Source organism: Chinchilla lanigera, unplaced genomic scaffold (assembly GCF_000276665.1).
Source record: "Chinchilla lanigera isolate Chin_1 unplaced genomic scaffold, ChiLan1.0 scaffold00045, whole genome shotgun sequence".
Taxonomy (NCBI): domain Eukaryota; kingdom Metazoa; phylum Chordata; class Mammalia; order Rodentia; family Chinchillidae; genus Chinchilla; species Chinchilla lanigera.
In genome coordinates this window covers 10,157,974-10,182,504 of record NW_004955446.1, presented here as the reverse complement: position 1 = coordinate 10,182,504, position 24,531 = coordinate 10,157,974, and the positions used below count along the sequence as shown (strand labels likewise).

Sequence of the window (24,531 nt, the reverse complement as noted above, 5' to 3'; positions counted from 1 at the left end):
GCAAGTTTATGTGTTAGCTGTTTGAGTCATTTTGACTACCTGGTTAGTTTGTACCTCTTTCTTGCTGAGTGCTATTTTATGGGTGTATTTTTGATGTAAGGATTTTTATAATTTGAGCACAATCTCATGTTTGCCTCTACCCCAGCTCTCCCTGTTCCTGTTCTTCCTATTTTTCTCTCTCAAGGTTCTGATTAGATTGCCGTAGCCACTTGTCATGGCTGATATCGCTTTCTACAATAAGTAAACCGTCAGATGCAGAGAAGTAACTTTGCATATCTTCTGGGGACTTGTGGAGATTTTAAATTTTGAATACTGACAGCATATTCCCCAAGTGATAAATTTACCCTTATGTGATAAATTCTGCCTTATCCAGCCATATGTTATAGTTGCCATGGTCAAAGTCCTGCTGGCTCATTCTGGCTAGGTTTTTATATCTCTTTTGGGTTATAATGTCTTTCTTCTCTTATCAGGGGTAGTATGCCTCTGGCTTGGTTGTTCTGCCATGTAATTTAGCTCTCTGCTAACTAGCCAGAAAGGGAAGTGGGGCATATCTCAGGGAAGTCACAAATTATCTTGCAGGAGCAAGGCTTCTGCTTTTTCTTCCTGTGAGGCGGGATGAGAGAGGTGTTAACTCTTGGTGGGGGTGGGAGCACTTCTGAAGTGTCATAGGATTTTATGGCATCTAAAAATTCAACATTTTTGTGAACCTCCAAGTAGCTTTCTATACAGTGCATCAGGATCTTTTTCTTTTTCAGCCAGATCTGTAATTTTGGCATGCAAGATCTGTCTTGATTAAGAAATTTTCAGAGCTAGACTATTCTATTCACTTCTAGTCCTGGCCCTCAGATTTCTCTGTCCTCTTATTGAAAACAGTGAAATTCTTTTCATATGCTACCCAAAGAGCTCTCTGGTTTCATACTTGCTTTCAGGGATCTCTAAATTTCTCTCAGCCTTTGCTATCTTTCTTCCAGATCAAGATTAGAAAATAGCTACATAATTCTATTGTTCTTACAGTTTGTATTGCCTCTTTGTTCTTCAAATACCAGATACATAGTACTTCCTGGTATATCCCACTCACATTTCTACCATCCCAGGTCACCAGTGAGAATTTGAATTATTGGACCTCCACGTGTGTCAGGGCTACCTGTCCTCCATGTATCCCCAGTGAAGCAGCAGGTAATGCTGTTGCAAACAGCATCTTATTTTCAACATATACAGACTTCCTCTGGTGTCACGCATCACAGGGAAGGTTTCCCAGGAAGCAGAGTCTTGAAATGAGGATTAAAGTATTTATTAAAGAAGGTTCTGTGGGCTGACTCCTGTGGAAATAGGGATGGGTAAAAGAAGTTCTTCTGAAGTGCAGGCTTGATTATAGCCTCAGCCAAACTTACAGTGACTTCTAAAAGCTAAAACGGCCCTTAACAAGTATTCTGAGCTGGCCCCAAAGTGGTCAGGTCTTTACACCTCTGTATGGATCAGTTATTGCATGTGGGTGTCCCTAGGAAAGAGCATGACCTTGAATGAGAGGGCTTTGTAGCTGAAGCAGCCCTTTGAGAGGCTGACAGCTAATATCTGCACACATAACTCCCAAGGAGCAACAAGGAGCTCCCAAGGATCACCTGGAGCAACAAGGCCTCAAGAAAGAAGGACCTGGATGATAGAACTGATCCTTTTAGGGAAATAACAATTACAACAGCTTTGCAAGTAAATTTCAAAATGACGGTCCCATATTTTTACATGACTCCATTCCCTTGCACATTCTGCTTGTTCTACCCCAAATGGCATTTTCTCTAGTTTTAATTCCTTTGTTAATTAACTAGGAAATGTCCTTCAAGCAATGACTTTGTAGGAAAGCCTTTGCCAGCCAACTGCCCTTTCTTGCTTCTGAGTTTCCTTGGACCGTATGGTTCCTGACTGAGTAAATGTCCTGGAGTCTCTATGATGTTTGACATATCATATGTTTACAGTTTTAACACTTGTTAAAACTAGTTAACTAGTTATTTGTTATACTTTTAAAAAGTATATTTTAAAATATAATATATTTTAAAAGTGTAATATATTTGTTAAAATTAGCTAACTAGTTATTTGTTATACTTTTCTTGGGTTATGAATTTCTTGAGGATGATAACTTTTTCTTTCATTTGTTTATATCTAAAAACCAGAATCAGGAGGGCTGGGGATATAGCTCAGCAGTACAAGTGCCTGACTGGCAAGTGCAGGGTCCTGAATTTGATTCCTGGTACCAAAAAAAGAAAAAAAAACAAAATCAGTATGGTCCCTTTTGAATATGATATATATTAAACACACAAGCCCATAAAAATGTCATCATTCATGTCCTTGTATAAGGGCATAGAACTAGAGTCAAGAAACTCGATTTGAGACCTTCCTTGGTTATAAACTAAAAATAGATAAGTCACTCAATCTTCCCATGTGGGTTTCACATCCATAAAAGTAGGTAAGTTCGCTTCTCACTTTAGATGAATATTATAAAGGTAAAAAGTCATGATGTGTAAAGAATTTAGAATAACAAAAGGCCTACACAAATGCCAGGTATGAGTACTGTTTATTACTCTGTATTCACCCATGCAATATTCATGTGCTGCCTATAAATGGATTACTTACCTTTATAATCCTGATTTAATCACAGACGTAGATGCTTCACTGTCATTGTAGCACATCTGCTATGTCTTCTTTAATCCTGTAGAGTGAACACATGTGTATTTAGAAACTGGAAAATAAATGAGTAATTGAAAACTACCATCCTTAAAGGAAAATGCTAGAAGCGCAGAATGCTGGTCACAGAGTATCAAAAGATGTTTGGTTATGGTCTCTGACAGAAAAAAGCTAGTAAATTGTGGAAGCAACCCAAATGTCCATCCACCGAGGATTGGATAAGAAAATTGTGGTTCTTTTATATAATGGAATATTACTCAGCTATAAAGAAAGATAAACTCGAGGCCTTTATAGGTAAATGGTCACAACTAGAGACCATACTCATAAATGAAATAAATCAAACATACATGTGCAAGCAGTGCATTGTCTCACTAGTGTAAAACCTGAAAGAGTTAATTTAAACTAGGAGGTATGATAGACATTGTGAAATGATAAGAAAACGCTCAAGGGTAAAGGGCAAGTGGGATGGGGGAAAAGAGAAGGTAAAGAAGGAGAAATTTTGTATGTATGCATATACAGGATAGTTAACATAGTTGTTCTACTGTATTCTATTTCTTCGCTGAAAGAAACTGTCAATGAGTCCTTGATTGATCAGTATTGCATGTCTCTATCTGTTTTCATGAGAAACCACTTTAAAGATATCAACATGTAATACAAGCATTATTAAATTCCTACCACTTTGTTTGTAATTCTGTATTGTCTATACTGTTCTTTTGCTATTTTGTAAAAGGTTGTCTGTCTGTTAATGTTTTCCTCCTTTTATTTTTAAAATTAAAAAAAAGAAAGATGCTAGTATGCTAGAGGAAGACAAACACGTGGCAACATTAAGTAAAATATTACAGTGTCTATCTTATACATATAAATAGGATATAGAACAGGTACAAAGTGATTGGGTGATGACTTAGCCTTCAAGGAGAAGATTCAACTGACTTGATCTTGAGAAAGGTCTGATCCAATCAGGCAAGAGCTGAGGGACATACAGTATGAGCAGAGTCACAAAGGAGAAAGACAACTGGACAATGCTGAACAACTGTGTGGCCTGAATAACGGGGAGCAGGGAGCGGGGAACACACAGCGACATGTGGTCCCTACCTCGGCATTATAAAGGCAGCACTGGATATGCCCTGTATGGTACCCTCTTCTGAAATACTATCCCAGACCTTGCAGGAATTTTTTCTCTCCTTACAGGCACCTCAGGTAGAGCACAATGGGTTTACCAACTTGCTTTTGCTTTGCTTCTAATATATCTGTCCCAACCAAGATGTTGGTCCTTCTGGGATAGAGATTCTCTGTTAGGTTTTAGAATTATAACTGACCCACCATAAACATATGTTAAAACGTATATAAAATGATAAAGTATCTTAAAGCATTTAAGTAAATAAGCAAGGCATCAGCCATTTAAGATAGCTTTATATTTAAAAGAGAAATTTATCATGAAACATGACCAGAATTATAGTCTGGGGACCTAGGTTCAACCAGTCAGGTACAAACTGTGATTTTAGACCTGTGGTAAACCTTTCTAACTTCAAAATAATCACTGACACTTGTCACTCAATATTGTTGTGAGAATTATGGAATTTATGTGTATAAAAGGGCATTAGTTTTTATATATTAAGTGAAATTCCACCCCAAACTCACACTTAACTTTCTTTGTTATATTAATTGCAATTGTACTCATTTCTGTGGTCGGACTGTGTCTCCCACAAAGCATGTGTTGGAAACTTCATGAATAGATTAATGGAGATTAGAAAAGGGTTTGTGTGAGGCTGTAAGTTTCACCTTTAGGCTCTTTTGTCCTTTCTACCTTTCACAGTGACATGATGCCACGCAAAGACCCTTGCCAGATGCCAGCTGATTGATTCTGTGCCTCACAGCCTTCAAAAATGTAAACTAGTAAATTTCTGTTTATTAAAATTAATCTTGGCATTTCACAATATCTATTGTACATTTAGACCTTATTTACTCTTTCAGTTTCTCACACCAGGGAGACAATGCGATGTTTACACGAGTCTAATTTATTGCACTCATGAGTGTAGTCTCAAGTTGCATCCATTTACCTATGATGAGTAAAGTCTCAAGTTTATCCTTCTTTATGGCAGAGTAATACTCTGTTGTATAAAAATATCACAACTTTTTAATCTATTCCATGGTTGATGGACATTCAGGTTGTTTCCAAGATTTAGCTATTACAAATTGTGTTGCTATAAACATGGGTGCACATATATTGCTGTGGTATGACGTTTTCAGTTCTTCTGGGAAGATTCACAGAAGGGGAATAGCTGGGTGGAATGCAACCTCCAATTCTAGTTTTTTTAAGGAATCTCCACACTGATTGTCACAAAAGTTGCACAAGTCTTCCACCAACAGTGGAGAAGGATTCCTTTTTCCCTACAGCTCCTCCAGCACTTGTTGTTGGTTGATTTCTTGATAATAGCCATTCTTTCTGGGATGAGATAGAATCTCAGTGTTGTTTTAATTTGCATCTCTTGAATGACCAGTAAAGTTGAACATTTTTTCATATATTTATTTGCCATTTATATTTCTTCATCTGAGAAGTGTGTATTCATCTCAGATGCCCATTATTTTATTCAGTCTTTGAATTTGGTGGGTCTGATTTTTTTTAACTCTTTATGTGTTCCAGATAGAAGTCCCTGTCTGAGGGACAATTAGCTAAACTTTTTTTCCACTCTGTAGATTGTCTTTTCATTCTGTTGGTGATTACTTTTGCTGTGCCTGTTAATAAGATGACATCCCAGTTGTTGATTCTTTGGAGTATTTCTCTTATAGTCTGGGCTTTGTGGATGAAGTCTACCTACAGCTATGTTTGCAAGATTTCTGCCTACTTTCTCTTCCAGTAGATTTAGTGTTTCTGTTTTAATATTTTGATCCATTTTGGCTTTAGTTTAGTGCATGGTGATAGGCATGGGTCTAGGAACTAGGATGGGTGAAAGGAAAAAGGACAGTATGGAATAAATATAAATCAGTTGTACTATTACTGTCTCTTAGTTTATTAAAAAGAAGGTTTGTGCTAATATCAGTTGGAGAAATTTTTATGCCCATATCCTCTACCTAAGCAACTACTTTAATGATAACAACATGTAATGTATTAATTATTGTTATTCTCCTACTATTTTATTATGAAATTTTGTTTTACCTTTTTGCCATAAAATTAAAGAAAGAGTAAAATGAATCTTGGGCATTCTGTTACAGCAGCACAAAAATGACAGACATGGAAACAAGAATAGTGACTCTGTGCTTGTCTATTTAGTTCTGGGTATAAATGGAATGTTGTGGAGACGACCCCTCCCTGTGCTGGCCGGTGACACCCTCCCCGCTTTTCCCTGGTCTTGGCCACTCACAAAAGATGTAGCATAGTAAAAATGATGAAATCCATAGCTTTAAACTGGAGGGCTTGCGGCATGATAGAGTAGCCATGGCTACCAAGACAAACTATCTAAATCTGAGTCCCCGACTCTGTTGCTCACTGGTTAATATGACTTTGTGCACAGTGTCTAATCTCTCTGTGCTACTGTTTCTCACCCAAAGAATCAGGATTTATTGATTTATCCACTCTTTTGAAACACAACACTGTAGGATTGAAAGACATACAAAACCTCTGATTTCACGCAGATTGTTTTCATAGTCACTGTCTCATCTCTGGGACACAACACTCATAATTTAAAGAGAAGAGGCTTATTCTGGCTCATGTCTTCAGTCCACTGTGGAAGGCTCCAATGAACAATCACATGGTGGAACAGCCTGTGATGGGGAGAAGCTGCTTACCATGGTGGCCGAGAAGCAGAGAGAGAAGAAAGCATGAGGGCAGGAGACCTACCTTTCCAGATCCCACCTTCCAACAGCACCCTCAGGTGCTGAGCTCACCAGTGGGTGCATTCATCAGTGAATGTAATGCCCATGATCTGATCACCTTCAAGAGACCTACTACCTCTGAACACAGGTCTAAACCACAGCAGTTGTGTTCTAGCAATAATGATACTATAGCTATTTTATGAGATTGTTGTGAGGATAAAAGAAACTTCAGAAGCATTTAAAATGGTGCCTGGCAAGTAAGGAGTGCATAACAGTTAAATATTGGTATTACTATTTAAAAACTCTTATGTATGTAGACAAAAGTTGTGAGTATTCATGGTATTTTGAGATCATTCAATGTGACATCATGGTTCAAGTTCCAGTTCTGAAGAATTACAGACCTCAAAGGATCAGGATTTAGCTGATTCTGGTTTCCCTTTCTGTCCCCCATTAAGTTGTTTCCTCAGTCTCCTGCCCCCTGGGTTGGTTGTCCCGCCTCTCATATTAATACCAAGGCAACCCTCTCCGAGCTGCTCCTGGGATCCTCTGGCTTGTTCATTTCCTATCTGCCTTGACTGTACAAGCTACTCTCCTCTGAGACTCCCCTGAAATCCTCCACCTATTCTTAATGAAGTATCCTACAGTGACATTCTTCAGCTCTCTTCTCCCACAGTGCATCCTTTCAGTATTATTCCTTCAGTCGTGAACACTTCTGGTCTGAATTGTGGGCCCTGTTGTCCCATGCAAACCTTATTTCCCAAAGGCAACATGAATTGAAAGGGGTGATATCTTGTATTTCTGTGCATTTTTCCAGAGAACTTAGTATAGTTGATATTGGTAGCTTATTTCTATTTGGCTTTGATGGACTTTCTCTCTATTGAGAGGCTGTGAGAGGGTTTGCTGCTATGTATACTTTCAGTCTAATGGTTTAGGAAAGCTCCCGGCACAAAGAGAGGCAGATAATAGTAATTGTGGATGGGATAAGTATAAACACTGCAGCCTGCATCTCCTCTGAAATTATCTTATAAAACTTCAGTGGGGATTGGGAAGGTGCATCTCTACTGACTTTTGTTATTATAAGTCAACCACAAGTAATTGAAAAAACCAGCATGGCAAATACAGTGAGCTGCTTCTCAGGGGTTGTAGATTAGCTTCCATCTTACTACTGCAAGTGTTGTTCCTGGATCAGGATCAGCAGCAATACCTGGAAACTTTTTAGAAATGCAGCAACTCAAGTTTCACCCAGACCTATGTTATTATGATAGGGCAAGAGAGATTTTATTTTCTGTTTTTAACTCCATATTAAGAGAAGTCACTTAAAGTTCACTTAAGCTATAGTTCAGCCCAGTTGCCTTGGTTAGTTATCAACTCAGAGCAGAACAGAGTCATAAAATAGGAACAGAACAAACAGGACAAATTGGGAAGTGTGCTGCAAGTTAAACTGCAATGGTCTGGGAGAAGTAAACTTTGTGATAATTGTGTGACACTCTTGTAAGAGTCCTAAAAATGAGATAATGAGCTGGGTATGGTGGTGCACACTTGTAATCCCAGCACTCAGGAGGCTGAGGCAGGAGGATTGCTCTGAGTTTGAGGCCAGCCTGGGCTACAAAGTGAGCTCAAGTCCAGCCTGAACTGCATAGTGAGACCCTGTCTCAAAAAAGACAAAAAAAAAAAAAAAAAAAAATGAGGTCATGGTTATTATGGAAACCTAAAATGTATTTAAACTAAAGGTGAGACCCAGATTGGGGTGGACATTTTTTCTGGCTCCTGGTTAGAGACTGTCTGTCAGCTGGCTTAATAAAGCTTTGTTCATTCTAGCCTATTCAGTTTTTTTGTGAGTGCCTTTCTTGTTGAACGTTCTTAGAATCTGCATCTCAATAAAATTCAGGTGATCTGTATGTGCTTTAAATATTGAGAATAGCTAATTTCTGGACCTGAACATTTAAATGTTTCTCTATATAAGACACTAATGAAACCAATTAAATAGGAATCAAAAGATGGGGCCTAGGAACCGGTATGTTTTAAAGCTCCTGATTATGCAAGTGTTAACCAAAGTTAAACACATGTACAGAGTGGTATTTGCTCTGGTAAATATTTGGGATAGGGAAAGGTAAGAATTTATCTTAGGGGTATGTGACCATTAATTGTGATGTGTCAATTTGACTGAGTAAGAGATACCTAGCAGCTTAGGAAAGCATGGTTCTGGGAGTACCTGTAGATGACTGATGTATAGGATAGCAAATTGAGGTGGAAGATCTACCTCAGTTGTAAGTGGCACCAACCAATATGCTTGTAACCTGATAACCTAATAAACCCTCTTACATAATTATACATATATTTCTATTGATTTTGTTTCTCTAGAGAAACGGATTTTGGTATCAGGAGTCATTCTAGAGAAACAGAAATATAAGGATGAATTTCTCTAATCAGTTTAGTGGTTCACTGAGTTGGCTCTCTAATTTGAGAAGCCCTAAGATTATCATGGTTTCTTGTTCTAATAATGTACAGAATATGGACAGTTCATGGTGTAAACTGTTTAAAGTAATATACAACACAGATTCATTTGATTGCCCTAATTCGCCACTTGTTAGATACAAGAATTTTAGTGACTTTATGTACAATACTTTTGAACACTTTGGGAAATATAATAAATATAATGATGCATTCTGTTTGCTTATAGCATCTCTGAATGTAGAAATTGGGAAAAAATGACTAATATAGAAATTTGATACTGAGAAAGGGTTATTATTGTACCTATACCTGAAAATGTGATTTAGAACACTTTGGAACTGGTTTGTGGGAGGAATTTGGAAACGTGTGGAGATGCAGATAGAGATGCCCTAGAATGTTGTAACAGACCTTGATGAGTGGTTTTGTTCATCTCAGAATCTCAGAATGCAGACAGTAAAGGCCAGGCTCAGGAGGTTTCAGCTGAGATACAAGGGCTCCACTGGCACCTGGACCAGAGGCCAGATGTGTTACATTCTGCTAAAAAATTTTTCTACAATTTTTCCAAGTCCTGAGACTTTCCGAAGTAGCCCATTATTCAGACTGTGACTTGGGCACTGCTGCCTGCTTCTAGCCAAATCAAAAGTGCAAATGGGGAAAAAGAGCAGAGGTGAGTTACCTGAAAGGTTTGCAGTTTCATCAGAAAAAAGAGCCTACAAAACAGGGGCTAGAAGGGGACAGTAGTTGAGAAGATTTATATTAAAAAGGAGCCATGGACTTTGCATCAGAGCAATAAGACAGATAGCATGAAGGTACCTCAGGAACTGGCCAGACTCCAACCATTGCATTCTTGAGGGTGGAGAGGAGCAAACAACTTTGAAATACTTTGCTCCAGAGAACCCCATATAGACAAGCTAGGACCATTTAGGGAAGTATTTCCAAAAGTTAGTCACCTGACATTCAGAGGCCATTGCAGCTATGCTCCAACAGGGCCCAGTTACTGGCAGCGGACTTTGAAGTCGTACATATATTGCTGGTTTTCAGTCATGCAGAATGCAAGAGCTGTGGAATGATAGAGGATTCCACCCGGGTTTCAGGAGGTAGCCCCAGAGTCTAGGCAGTGTCCTCTGAGAGGACAGTATGTAAATCTGTAAGAGTGAAAACAAAAGTGTAGTGGACTCCTCAAGAAGTTGGAGATGCCAGGAACATGGAAATTTGGCTGAGAGCATCACAGGTACTGAGTGGTGCCAACCCAGGAAAGAAGCCACATGGGCTGCACCCCTCCGGGCCACAGAGGCAGGGCTGTTTAAAGCCTCTGGAACTCACATCTTACCATACCTTGACCCAGGTGCTATACATGGAGCTGTAAGATTTAATATTTGTTTTTAGGACTTTCAGTCCTGCTTTGGTCCCACACCTTTCTAGCTCCTTATTTTTCCTTTTTTGAAATGGGAATGTTTATTCTCTGGCATTACATGTTGGAAGTATTCTCTCTCTTTCTGTCTTTCTCTCTCTCTCTGTCTCTCTCTCTCTGTCTCTGTATCTCTGTCTCTCTCTTCCTCTCTCTCTTCACAGGACCTCACAACTAAGAGTTTGCCTGTGTCTCAGGGGAGACTTTGGACTGATGTTAGAACTCTTAAGACTTTGAGACTTTTAAGAGATAGAATAAATGCAATTTTGTAATGAAATTGATATGAGTCTTTCAGAGGTCAGAGATAGAATGTCATCATGCAGATCTAAAATGTTCCATGAAAGTCTCACATGTTTGTAAAGTGACTGGATCGTGAGACACTGTACTCATCGCTGGATTCATTTATGGATGAGTTCAGTAGTTGAATGTACTGCGGGGGATAGAGCCCAGCTGCAGGTGGGTCCCTACAGCCTCACTTCGCAGGCTATATTCTTGTTTCTGGCTCTGTACTTCTCTCTCTGCTTGCCGGCTGCCATGGACTGAGCAGCTGTCCTCTGCTATGCCCTTCTGCCATCCTGTTTCTCCCTTGGAGCCAACTACCCATGTACTGAATCCTCTGAAGACTGTGAGACAAAAGAAACCTTTCTTCCTTTAATGCAAGGGTATCAGGTATTTTGTCCCAGCAATGGGAAAATGATTAAGACAGGGCATCGCTCTTTTCTTCTACTTTTTATTTTTTTACTATATGCCAAATGCCCATTAGGTGAATTGACATAACTGGTTCATAAATTTCCAGCTGGACAGTATTCTTCTCTCTGCTATGTTGTATCGATCCCATTTATTTGGCCAGTTTGCAGCAATGGCTTTAATGGGCTCTCTGGCCTCACGGCCTCTTGATTGTTGAATAGAAGATCTGCTGTAATGGGCTTGGTTGAGCATTGCTAATGCAAAACTCAAAGGGCCCAACATTGGAGTAAGGCCTGGTGCTGGCATTAGAGCCGGAATGGTCCTTCCCATTGATTCCAAGTGGACTAGGCTTAGGGTTAAATGTCTAATTGTGTCTGGAAATGAGAACTGTGGTAACAAAGAATGTATCTGAAAACAAATGTGTGGGGCAAACTTTTAGAAACAAATCAAGAGCCTCAGAGCCAGGAGAATACAGGACCAGCTTTAATATGAGGGTCAGGTAAAGGCAGAAGTAAAGCCAGGTGTTCAGGACATTAATTGTGAATCAACCTACATCATCTAGGCCAGCAATGGTGAAACTTTTAGAGCTTTCAATGATAACAAACAGCTTCCTGTGGCACATGGACCCTAGGTTCACTACCGTTGGTCTAAGCCTTATTTATTTTATTATATTCTGGCCACAGAATAAGCTGACCAGAGACAGAAGAATAGATTCTATATAAACAAATAACAGCTGTTTTACTTCAGAGATTCTCTGACTTCTTTCATTCTTTGGTTTGAGAGCATTTACTCCATTCTGAAAATGGCCTTCTGCAATGAGTTTTCTTCCATTATTGTAAATATGATTTATTCTAAAAATACAAGATTATAGTGATAGGCAATAAGACATAAGGATGTCTATCAAGACTTTAAAGATCCAGATGGCTATTCATTAGTTATTGGCACTAATGGTAAATTTAGTGTAAGGTTAAAGAAGGCTGCTTTGAAAGTAAAATTAGGTGGCTGTGGATTGTGAGGGAATCTAGGGTAGGATGAGGGAGATTTTCTTTCCTTTTCCATTAGTATAGAAGCATTTTTCCCTTCAGTACACTAGAGCACAGTAAGGTAATTAAGGTATCCCTGAGTTGGTAAGTGCTAAAAAATTATCTTTCTAACTCTCTCCATAACAACAAAAATATTTGCAAATATAATATATGGCTGGTTCTATAGGGCTATCACATCTTAAAGAGCTGCAAAGGGCTGGTGTGTTACCGAATTACAATGCTGCCCTGTCTATTATGGGTTGGAGAATACAAATGAAAAAAATGCATTTTTTTAACATTAAAAATATTTTGTAGTAATTCTAAAAGTCACAGAAAAGCTCAGTAGTTTAAAAGACTGGAATGAATATGCATTCTTTTACTGATGGCAGTATGTAAGCAGAGAAGCATGATTTTTGCCTGTCATTGGCTTTGCAAATAATACATTTCACCAGTGAAAAGAGGAAGGCAGTTGAACTCCCTAATATTTCTGGTAAGGTAAAATAGCAGAGTCAATGTATGAGTGTTAGTCTAATGCTTGTAACACAGACTCCAGTTACGTTAAATTGGAAAGGTCCTTAAAAATAATTAAGACCTGCTCTTTACTGATGATAAAACTGAAGTCCAAACAGGTCAAATGGCCTCCAAATTTGTCATACTTGTTGGTTGTCAGGCTTATTGTTTCAAAGAGCACAGTTTCTTCTAGTCAAGAGTTGTGTGGAACGTAGATCTTCCTTACTTGCCTCAGGGAAGCTACTTCTTCCTGAGAACTGCTATTGTCCTTGACTATTCAGCTGTTCAATTATTTTAGACTCCTCCCATTTACTGGGGATTTATTTCCCTGTTCATTCCTTAGTTCTTGGGAGAGGAGAGAAAGAAGAAAATATAAAATACATAGCCATTCTTTCACTATTAGTGATTTGGTGGCAGTTTCAGAGAGTGCGTGCTGCAGGAAAGATGAAAATAGTGTTTGGAGATCATATGGTAATTTGGCAGATTTTCGTTTTCCCGAAATATTAACGACATAAAAATTGAGGGTTTAACAAAAAATGCGCTGGCGCTTTTGTCCTGCAAACATCTCCCGTGGTTCATGATTTAAGACTCCAGTCTCTATTGAATTTATCTCATGATTTATATTCCCGCTAGAAATACTGTGAGGTTTAGATATCAAGTTTTATATTTGTAAACGCGTATGAGTGAGGAGTGAGTGAAAGAAGGTAAGTTCCCAGGCTCTCCTAAGCTGAGAATGTCACCATATGTATGAACAAATGCCTTCCTAGCCGATACTGGGTGTAAACCAGTTGAAATATTGGAGGAAAGCCAATGTTTCATCATCTTGGCTCATCTCTGCACACAGCGTAATGCTCTCTCTCGTGTGCTCTTGCAGGGTAATGAAATGCCAAAGGCTTGTCCGAATGCCAATGATAATACACCTATTTTCATGTAGCGCAGCCACTGCAGTTCACATCGTTACTTTCCCAACTGAAAAATGCTGGTGAACCAGCACGGCGAGGCCAAGATAAGTACCTGCTTACAGTTACTGGCAAACAGTGAGGACAATTAAACTTCAATTCTGAGTCACTTGTCAACTGGGCAAGCTGACTTCAACACCTCCTACTGAGTTTTTGAGCTGTGTAGGATTTTACCATATTGAACTTGGTTTATATTAATAGATTTGTCCTGTTAAATGCCGGAAAAACCAAATTCTTTAAATAGACTCTATAGGTGTACATTTTGGAGTATGTGCAGTACTTACCGTTCTAGTTTCTGAGCTGAAGTTGCATTGTGGATGTCAGAAGTGAAGATTATAGGTGCTGATCCGTTGCAGCAGACAAAATGCACCTCATTTTGCTGGGTAAAGACTCTGCATGAACACCAAGTCAGCTTCTCCCACACATGAGTCTTCTCTGTCACTTCAGTAGGAGTTTTATGTGGGAATTAAGAACAGAAAAATGTCACTGAAGTGTGTCTGATCATGATTTAGTATCTAAGCCAAGAAGTCTTTGGTGAGCAACGCTCCTGCCCACATAACACTAAATCATCAGCACATGTAGCAATAGGCCTGTAGATAAGCCCTGGCACTGCTTTGCGTAGAATATGCTATAAGCTATGTTATTTTATATTTGATAAATTTAAGTTGATATTTATAAGAAAATCTCATGAAGGTGTTTAATTGGAGTATAAATTATGGAATAATTGATGTTTACTTTTGTTCTCCTGTTGGAGGAGAACCATAAAAGTTGTAGGCAGCATTCACTGAGAGAAGAAAGCCTAAGACAACCTGTGTACCCTCGTGGTGTAAAACAGAAGTGGGAGCAAGTGGAAGTGGGAAGAGGGGCAGTGGACATGTGAGAACCAAAGGCTTCCTCTACCACACTGCTTACTTATACCTCTCCGTAGGTTTAAAAAGAACTGATTGAAAATTAGAGTCCATTTCATTTTGATTACTATTAAGACAAATACACACCAAACAAGCACACCATATTTTATTAAAATAAATAATGGAGCTTATGGGATCAATCCATGGCATTTAAATGCAGTGACATCCTATTTTTCCCATGGGGTAATTACATGACTCAGTCCACTGGATACCAGCTAAGCCAAAGCAGGTTTACTGGAAGTGAAGAGAGATCGTCCTGGGATTCCTTTTGCCTGGCTTGTGAGTTGCTGAGTTAGGGTAGAACTGGCATGATCTCCAGACTGCCTCGTTAACAGCCTCCTCAACCAGGGAGCATTCACAAGTGAAGAGAGAGAGGCCTGGTACAGTTCTGGCTCTACTCATGTTTAGAAATTAAAGAAACAAAAGAAACTTTGAGAGTGAAGTTTATGCTTTATGTTTGTTTGCCTTCTGGATACCTGTGTTGTTGGTATTTAATCTACAAAAATTGGAGTCAAAGGTCCTTTCTGAAAGGGCATGTGTATTCTGAATAATGTTCTTAAACAAACACGGCCCCACTTTACCCCGGCCCCTCACATTACCATGGGGTAGGTTTACATTACCTCCAAGGGAAGAATCTTCACTCACATTTCTTCACGTCTCAGTTGCAGCCCTCAGTAGCAGTCCACGTCATACTTTATAGGTAGAAGAGATTACTCTTCAGACAGTATATGAGACTTAATCAACCCTTTAAATTATATCAAGGCACCTCTATCCCATTTCTAAACTGAACATTAGTGACTTTTTGAGTCAGTGAGTAAAAAAGAACACCATCTTTCACATGGGATTTTATCCACATCTTATTAGAGGTAGCATTTCCCCTCTTGAACAGAAGTTCATATTAATTCCATCCAACACAGTACTTGTGGGTTTCTAATAATTCTGACCATAGATGTGGCCTGAGCTCTGGCCTGTGAGTGTTGTTCTAAATTACTAGATTCTTCAGCTCTATTTAAATATGGTAGGTTGTGTTTTTCTACTGAGTCGCTCCAGAGGTGTTATTTCCTCCCCTTGCAGACAGAAGGAGTGCCATTACTCCCACCCCAACTCCAAGGTAGAATTATGAATAAGCAGGACATCTAGTTGGCATGCACCATGTTGCAGAAAAATTCAGACTGTTACCTATGGAATGTTTTTCAATTAATATGATTTATTTTTTTGGCCAAAAAAATTTGCTCACAGATATATCTTAGAGCCTATGATGGAAAACTATGTCTATATCTTGAGAATATCCAAGTCATACAACACCCTTTCTACTCAACTTCAGGGAAGCCAAGTTGTGGAGAATAACTCTGAGTTTTGACGTCACTGCACTTTTTGGTGATGTCTGGGCTTTTGAGTACCAGGTAGTGCAGACTGGTATGAATGTTGGTTATTTTTAAGCTGAATTCACTTGAAAGGAAATTTCTAAAAGGTGTTGCACTTTTTATTTTTGGCCCATAGAGTTGGTAAAAGTCTTGAAACTGGAGATGGTATGATAAATCATGCAAGGTAGAGACTTGCCTACTGATTAATCAAGGTCCTGTGAACTGGAGTGGGGTGAGTCATGCACAAATGGACAGCAGAGTTAATCTCTTGGACTGCTCTCGATAACAGACAACTCCCACTTTGGAGGTGCAGGTTATACAAAACAAGGGGAAAAATAACTCAAAAGTTTCGGGCTGGTCCTGATTTAAAATATTGACAATCAACAAATTTATTTGTAGATTTATTCAATAGTAAACACTAGTTAAATCATGAAGAGCTAAGCAGAAGGAATTCTAGAGTTATTATTTATAACAATTTGCAAGTAAGTAAGCACACCTTTAATGTGACAATTTTCACATGGGGAAAAGAGAAGAAGAAGGAAAAGAAGGAGGAAGATAAATAGAAGAACAGGAAGAGGAAAGGGCACAAAAACATGCTTAAATTTGAAAACAAAATCATTAATAGAAATACTTGCCCAATAGGCAGAAATATCACCAGTTTGTTATGCCATAGGCCAAGTATGGTGTCACATACCTGTAATCCCAGCTCTCAGGAGGCTGAAGTTTAAGGATAGCCTGGGCTATGTGGTGAATTCAGGACCAGTCTGTCTCAGAAAAAAATTATTATGTCATGGTGGATCTGAATCATACTAAGTTCTTCTACTAATAGCCCCAGTGATGTTAACAAAAAATAAAAGCAGGTTAAAGAAATTTTGGTGATACTTGATAGTTAAGTAGTCTCAGATAGTGTAAGACATCCCAAATCTAGTATCAGTGGATTTCTCCCCAATTCTGTATTTTAGGATTTGGGTCAGAATTGTGTATAAGATGTTCATGAAGCAAACAAGTAAACATAGAAAAGAGAGTTCAAAGGTCTGATTTTTCTGAGATGAATACAACCTAACACTTCCTTAGTTAGGATGAAATAAGAAAATTTAAAAACTTCCTCTAAAGGAAGCTATTTTCCCCCCAAATGGTGTAAAAGAATCATTACAAAAGAAAACTAATATTTTTTATTTAAAAAATTTTTTAAAAATTACAAAATAACAACAACATAGACAAAAACAAAGCAAAGCAAAAACAATGTAAATGATACAGGGTTTCAAAACAGAATGATAGGAATTAACAGGGGTTGTTAACGTTACATATTGTTATCTTCAGTGAAGTTGCTCATATTAGCAGATGTAAGAATGCAAGATTGATCAATCCATTAAAGAGAATAAAAATTTTTTATTTTTTATTTTTTTGAAATGGGTTACATAATACAATCTCATTTTTGTTTGGTTTTTTTTTGTTTGTTTGTTTGTTTGTTTCTGTACTGGGGATCGGACTTACGACCTTGCGCTTGCCAGGCAGGAGCTGTGTGGCGGAGATAAATCCCCAGCCCAAATTTTTTAAAAAATTAGAAATGATACAGAGCTTCACTACTTTAATCTTCACAATCACTGACTGAAGTTGAGGTAACTACAAGCTGCAATAGGACACATGCCTGCCCTGGTCTGGCCACTCTGGGTGAGACCTACTCAACCCTGCTGATGGCCTCTCAGCACTAAGAGAGCTTTTATTTAGATACTGAAGAGGGCTGTCATAGCTGGGCATGACAGTGCATGTCTGAAGTACTCCCAGATGCCTGGGAAGCTGAGGCAGGAAGATCACAAGTTTGAGCCCTGCCTGAGCAATTTTGTGGATTCAGTCTCAAAAAAAATGATAATAATAGTAATAATAATAATGATGATAATAATAAAATATAATAAGAAGAGGAAGAAGGAGAAGAAGGAGGAGGAGGAGGAACAGCAACAGCAAAGGGGCTGGAAATGTATCCAAGTGTAAAGGCCCTGGGCTGAATCCCCAATACTGAAGAAAAACAAGTAGAAAAGGAATCCTTTGTAAGGTGCCTTCAACTTTGTGCTCAGTCCATTTGTCTGAAGAGAGGTGACACCATTCAGTTATTAGACCCAAAGCTCCAGGCCCACCTCTAACCAACTCTTTGACCTCATGCAGGAAAAGGCCAGCCCAAAATTTGTTGTTTGCAACCTTGGGCAAAACACTTAGTCACTGAGCCCCATTTCCTTATCTCTAAAGTGGACGTCTCTTTGCTCTTTCTTATGGGGATGTTATGAAAATTAAGGAGATAATACTGGCAAATTGCTTTGAGTCCCTAAGAAGAAAAGCACACTTCAAATAGAAGCACCATTATATTGTTGTGCAATCAAGCTGTATCTTCCTCTCCTTCAATTACCCCTTCTGCTGCTGTGTTTACCTCAACAGTTAGGTGTGTCTACTCTAACTGGTCAAACCAATACTTATCTGTTATGCTTTTCCCTATTCCTGTTCCTTGGCCTATTTTGCATATTTTCTCAAGTTGATTTCTTTGGGAAGAGTCTACGAGTGAGTTGATCATATTGACTATAAGAACGTGGTCTGTAGAAAGAGTTTCGCGCTACATGATACATATTTAGTGGTTGCAAAACAGACATGCAACAGTTTCAAGTATATTCAACTGATTATGTATAATAAAAATAGTAATTAATGCTGTAAATTTAAAGTGTACCTTTCATCTGATGATCTCAAAGTATTTTAGAAACGCTAATTAAACTCCACAACACCCGTTCGTTATACGTATTATTATTTCCACTTTGTCAGGGAAGAAGCTGAGGTTCAATGAGGTTATGTGACCCGCACAGGGTGCACAGCGAGTCAGGGACAGGAAAGGGACTCAGTGTTCCCGAGGCCCAAGCAGAAGCTTTGGACTTAAGCTAATTAGCACTTTAATTTCAGTGATGGAAGAGACCAGGTAATCACCGCTGAGCCCCAATAGTCAAGCTGGCATCCAGGGTTTAGGTGTTCCACTGACCCTGTGTTATGGGCTTTGCAAATTTATCCACAAGGGAATGAACAGAGCTTGACATGTATACAGCCTACAATTCCAAAATCAGTTAATGTGATAAAACTGTGGTCTAGGAAAAACCGCAGCAAGTAAATAAATGCTGAGAATCAGCACTCATCAGATGTTAATGAATCATCTATATTTTTACATCTTACTCTGCAGCAGAAAGTTTCAGATGAAATAGCTTTTTATTACTAGCAAAAAGGCCATACTGTTGATTGAATTTGTTATCAATAATAGGATGGATTAGAAATCATCTACTCCTCACTGTCATCCCATGAACTGGCCCTGAGAACTGCAATGAATACAGTCCACAGCCTCAGTAGGTCACGGCTCCTTTTTATGACTCCTGCCTCTGTGTAGTAATAAGGGGAATTTCAAAAGTTTCAGCAAGAACAGATTTTTCTTCAAAGTACAAAAATGTTTTTCTTCTAGTGAATAAGTTTCTAAAATTTTTCTTGTCCAATTTACAGAATCATTTCATGAAATCGTTTCAGCAAGCAACTAGTACCAACCCCGTTGTAGGAATTTGTTCTTGCGGCTGTAACTGTGCCATAAACAGGAAATGCTAATGATTTCTTTATGTGTGGGAGACAAGACAACTTGAGAGCAAAGACTGTTAGTTTGGAGTCAGATTTAATCCAGTTAGATTTCTCACTAGAGTTATTTGACCTTAAGTAGATCATTTAATCGCTCTAAGTTTGCTTTATCATTTGTAAAATGAAAACAATATTCCTATTTAGGTTTTCTCATGCAGATGAGTTGAGATATTAAACAAAAGCCCAAACATGACACATCGCATGTGGTAGGAATTCAGTAAATGGTAGCTATTAGAATTAGAATTAATATTTAAGTTATTCCTGGATTTACTGAGGAAAACTTCTTAATAAAAACTAAGTATTAAGATTTGAAAAGTGTAAAAATACAGAATTATGTATGACATTAAAAAGGTGTTGGCTGAGTCCTCTGTGATTTGCAACTAGAGAAACAAGGTAAAAATGGGTCAAGTCTAGAGGCAAAAATGGACAGCACATAAATGACAGGAAATAGCAGGATAGAGAAATTGGTACAGTGTTACCATGCTCTTCCTCTAGAAAAAAATGTGCTTGTTACTTTGCCATATTACAGTGGAAAATTGTTCTCAATAAGTCGAGCTTTTCTTTTCATGTTTCCCAGGAAATTGCATTTGACTAATGCCCTAAAGCATTTAACACCACTTTCAAAGAAGTTTTAAAAGTGTTTAAGAAAATAATAAGACCATGGTTAAAGCTAATGTAGAATAAGAGAAACCATTCCAGATGGGGCTGAGAGTGAAATACAAGTAACTTTACTACTTAGATATAAAAAGTACTTGGGAGGGAGGAGGGAAGATAGCTTTCTTTTGTTCTAAGAACAAATGTTTAGAGACATGCAGTCAATTTTCCTTTTCCTAACTAGCGAGAAGGTCCACACAATCTGAATCAATTCCCTGAGATAGAAATGTCATGGAAACTCATAATCTTGAACTCCAGGATAACATGTTGAAATAAAATTCATGATAAAGGGCTCAGATCATGAATTGACAAATACGTAGTGTGTGGTTAATATCTGTATTTATTTTAGGTGGTTGTCAGGTTGATTTATCAGTTTGCTTCTTCAGGATTGACAGGCTTACTGCATTTCTGCACTTGCTTCTAGGTGGCTTATCATAAAATTTTAATTGTCCCTTTCATTTTCTTTCTTATTCAATCTATTCCCAACACTTTCTGCCAAAATTATCAAACATAAAAATAACCCAAAACGATTATGTCTCTGCTCAGATTGAAGGCCTTCAGCTTCTCCTTATATCTTACAAGGGAAAAAGAAAGTTCGACTTTACTAGAATGACATTCTTACCCCCTTTAAAATAAGATCCCAACCTGGTTTTCAAACTTCATCATGGATCATTCTCTTGGCTAAAACAATTTTCTACTTCATATTCAAATACTTAATATAATGTTCATGTGCCAAAACCAAATTGGTTTGAGAGGTGACAAAAGAAAAGCATCTACGTGACACCTCAGATTGAACACATAACAAGACAGAAGAAGGAAAGGCTGGGGTGCAGACCCATAGCCCATGCAGGTTGATGAGACTGTGTGAAAGGAAGAGGAGGCCTGAATAGAGTTGGCAAAATGAAGAAAACGGGAGTGTGCGGAAAGCTCTGTGGGGCTTGGTTTTCTATCCAGGAAAGGGCAAAGGGACTTGACTCCTTGGTTCATGATAGGAGTTCTAAGAAAACAATTCTGTCAGACTCAACTCCAAAGGGATTCTCCCACTGAGAAACCTGGGGCTTCCCTGTGTGCCTGTAGTGAAGTGGCCCTTGAGAAGTCTCAGCTCGGCAGTTATTAAGTAACCAGCAGGTAGGAATTAGTCCTTATATACAAGTTTACCACGGTCTGAGAACTGAGTTCAGAAGCATGAAGTAGTTTGCCCAAATATTCACAAATAGCAAGGGGAAGGGCTGATAATGATACTCTGGTTCTGGCTTGTGTAGAAGCTGGTGCTAATGACCACATTGCAGATTCCACAGGATCCTTATGTATATCCTATGTGTATTTACTCAATATCTAGGTTTTACACAACAGCATTACTAGCTCTTGTATTTTTTTTATGCCATTAATTTTAGCATGACTAACTCCAATGTGATTTCAATTCTGCAAAAATTCCATAGTATATCATTCAAAAATTCTTAAGTACAGTATATGGTGGAAAAATCTGGTATAGTCTGAGCATTCTCTCAAAGAGCATCTATTATTTTTCCTTTTCCCAGAAAATTTTACAGTAGTCATATAGCTATCCATCAACTAGACTCTTCTTAGAGTACTTGACATTTAAAATGAACTGCTTGAGCTCAGCCAAGCTACTGCTGTTACACTGTGTCATGCTCACTTCCTATGTGCAGTCAATCTTCCCAGGAATCTGCAATGGAAAGTGTTATTATGGCAATTTCCCCTCACTGTCACAGTTTTGACACTTATATAGAATCTCTTCCTTGCTGTTAAAGGTTCTGAATTTCCAAGTACCAAGTCTGAGCTAGACTATACAAGGTGCTATATGGTACCACATGCTCTAACTTCCCCCTTCTTCAAGTAGTACAGTCCTGCTACCCCTTTATCCTCACCAAGGCCCTAAACCTATCAGCACTCTAAAGGATATAATAGACAGGAGACCTAGCTCTTAATTAGAGGTCCTGTTTGTGCATGTCCGAGGAGTTGTATGTTCATGTGGCTTTTTCCCTTAAGTAGGACATTGCTTAATAACAGTTTGAAGTGGCCTTCAAATTCCCAAAGATTACAATTCAGTTTAAATTGCAAAAATTAACAAGGGCATTTTCCCTCCACAATACAGATCAATTTATGTAATTGGAGCAAAGATAAATAGTTTACCTGAGTTCTCACCAAGACTTTAGTTAAGATTTATTGGTCACTTTTAAAATAAATCAGATGACAGCCTTGCTTTTGGGATAGTAACAAAGAGATGTACCAATTTAAAAGCCACAAATATTTTGTTTCTTGCTAGTATTTTTTGTTGTAACCTTTCTGATACTAGAGGTCTTATTTGTATTTTTCTCCTAGATTAGAAGTCGGGCATGGAAATGAATAATTAAGAACCTTCAGGTCCATCAACATAGAAATATCTATATTCATAAGGAAGATAGATTGGTATTATACAGAATAATTGGATATATCTGTGCATATATCTCTAAAATATAAAATATTTTATATACTATTATCAATTCTTTTATATGTAATATACAATATCAATATTTCTGAATAATACCAAGGTATTTTCCTTTCTCTCCCTCCCTCCCTCTATTGTAGTTTTTCTCTCTGTCTCTACACAGACAGACAGATAGACACACACACACACGGTGTGAATAGAAAATATGATGAATGTTTATTTTTTTTTTTAAAGCCACATTGCCATTAATCCTCCTCAAAATATTCCTTCTAGCTCTGAATACACATATCGTGATTCTTTTTACTTTTCAAAGCAGTTTGGGAAGTCCTCTTTGTGAGCATCTTTAGTCATGTGACCATGGCTGCCTCCATGTCCTGAATCAGTTCAAAACATTTACCTTTCATTCTTATTTTGAGCTTGGGGAAGAGTCAGAAGTCACAGGGTGCCAAATCCAGTGAATAAACACTATACTGTTTTTACAGGCCTGCCTTTCTGTTGGATGACACTTGGTAGAGCATTCACTGTATTTGTGGTCACAACTTGTAAAGACACTCAGGAAAAAGAACTCCTACAACCACTTCAGCAAGCGGCAAGAATGATGGGGCAAGTGTGTTCAAAGCAATAAACTTTAAAAAAATTTTAGATTTGCTATATATTTTAATCACCCCGTTTAAAAAAGGCAAAAGATTTATACAATCTGAAGAGAAACCAGAGTATACTCATTCCTCTTATAATTCCATATATAGTAGTGCATATATGTGGCATATATGTGTGTTTATATGTATATACATATATGTGTGTTTATATGCATAATTATATGTATATACAAATATACCATATATAATACCTTTGTAGAGAGACAGAGAATATGTATAAATATATATGCATGTTTATAAAACATATATATATTTATTTTTCCTAAATAGAGTATATACATACATGTATACTACAGGACCTATTTACATATATATCATAATACATAGTAATGTATGTTCCATATATAACAAATGTAGAAACATGAATATATATACAGGCACACTCAAGCATATACTGTGTTTCATCCAATTGCCTGTGTAGTGTGTCTCCTTTATCCACTATGAAAGATGCAGGCAGTGCAGGGCCTCTTGTACAGCTCCTCCTATCCTACCAGGTAAATCCACTCAGTTGCTTCTTCATGCTCCACAGCACTCTGCATAGGCAAATGATTTCCACAGCTTGTTACACAGCAATTATCTATACTACTCTATATCCTCACCTTACCTGCATCTCTTTAAAGGCAGGGACTGTGTTTACACGTGGCCTTCCCAAAACATGATAGGTGCTCATTATCATATTTATGTATTCTTTCATGAAATATTTTGAACTTTACAATGATATCATTACCAATATTATATTCCAACCATTTATACTATTGTCACAGTTTACTGTATATCAGGAGCCAAAATATTTGACTTTAAAGTGAAATAAAGTGTTTACATAAAAATTAAATGTGTTTAGCCAATCCATTCATTTTTATTATTGTTAGTGAATCAATAATTATCAATATAGAAAATATCCCTTTAACCCATACATTTAGAAGAGTAAAACTTATTATTTACTTATTTCTCAACTTTATGGTAGTGAATGATGCATGAAATTGCATGAGATCCTTGAATTCTCACCCAGACATTGAATTTCTTTTATTCTGTGGCAATCACATGCTAATCATGGAGTGAGGAGTCTGAGAAGATGGGAGCAACAAGGTAAGTCAGAGGCTTCAACTGTTACAAAGGCAGAGTGCACACTGTCTTCGCTCTAGAGGGTTGCACAGTCACCCTACCTTAGAGAAAGTTTTTGCATAGCTTTGTTCCAAATATTTTTCGAAGAGTTCTACAATCTTTCTTTCCGAAAACTTGAACCTGTGAAACTACATCAATCTTCTTTTCAACCAATTGGTCCTTTATTAGTGCTGTTCAGTTTGCCAGTTCTAGTTTTTTTTTTTTTTTTTTTTT

The 24,531-nt window shown here is 37.9% G+C and overlaps 1 long non-coding RNA gene across 1 annotated transcript in view; it reads right to left on the bottom strand.

Annotated features, from left to right (window-relative positions):
- Positions 1-2,630: 2,630 nt before the first annotated feature.
- The window catches only part of LOC106149458, a 34,064-nt gene continuing 12,163 nt past the window's right edge, over positions 2,631-24,531 (bottom strand). Inside the window, exons 2-3 of the long non-coding RNA XR_001235654.1 lie at positions 13,805-13,961; positions 2,631-2,698 (exon numbers count right to left, since the gene is read on the bottom strand). This is a non-coding gene — a long non-coding RNA (uncharacterized LOC106149458). The remainder of the gene's footprint in view (positions 2,699-13,804; positions 13,962-24,531) is intronic.